This window comes from Lathyrus oleraceus, chromosome 6 (assembly GCF_024323335.1).
Source record: "Lathyrus oleraceus cultivar Zhongwan6 chromosome 6, CAAS_Psat_ZW6_1.0, whole genome shotgun sequence".
Taxonomy (NCBI): domain Eukaryota; kingdom Viridiplantae; phylum Streptophyta; class Magnoliopsida; order Fabales; family Fabaceae; genus Lathyrus; species Lathyrus oleraceus.
The window spans coordinates 477,837,547-477,838,521 of record NC_066584.1 but is presented as its reverse complement, the minus strand read 5'-3'; positions in this window follow the sequence as shown (position 1 = coordinate 477,838,521).

The window sequence follows — 975 nt, the reverse complement described above, 5'->3', positions numbered from 1 at the left end:
AAGGGTCATTGACCCCACTACTCAAAATTCCTGACTCTGTACCTGCTAAGAGGCCAGAGTATTTGAAAGAGAAAGACTCCTGCTTACTAAAATTCTATTCAGGCAAGGACAAATATTGGACTAGATGCTTGGGACAACATGTATAACTGGTTTATGACAGATGACAGATTCTGGGGACAGATGTCAAACACGATGTTTGGGACGTTATATACCAGAAAATAAAAACCAATTTGCAAGAAAGATAACAAATAATAATTAAAGCAATAAAGAACCCAAAAGATGGTTACTCAGTTCAGTATAAACAACATCTATGTTTGGGAGATACTCTACCCAAGAAAGGAATTCACTCTTTAATATAATTAATACAAAGTATCTTAGATGAACAAACCCATTTCTTAATGTCCATCTTCTTAATTATATCCTCATTGTATTTCTATTTAGGATTTTCCCCTAATTATGAGAACCCCCTCTCACTTTCTCAATCAGTAATCTCAAGTGATCAACTCAATAAAATAGAATATTGATACTGAATTACAACTCAACTAAAGAACTAAACTCTATGTTTTATGATATGAACGAAAGCTCTAGAGTGGTGCACGACAAAAACTCAAACAAAAAATCAAAAAGATAAACCCTAATACTAGGAATCTTCAAAACATGCACACCCCCGAACATGATGTTTGAGTCTCCTTAAATAGAAATGCAATTCTAGACTTTTTATCCTTTTGATATTTTATTTGATTTTGTCCTGAATTATAGCTGATACAATTGGATTTGATTTGCTCCATAAAAGTCTCCAACAAAAGATATGATTTATTTTTAATTCAAATTCAAATTTAAATATCCATTTAAATTGATTTGATCTTCAAACAACTATCAAATAAATCACATAAATGCATTTCTAAACAATAGCAACAAATATGGTTGAATCTCAATCATAATTTCGCCCCAAAAATACAATAACATTGATATGTT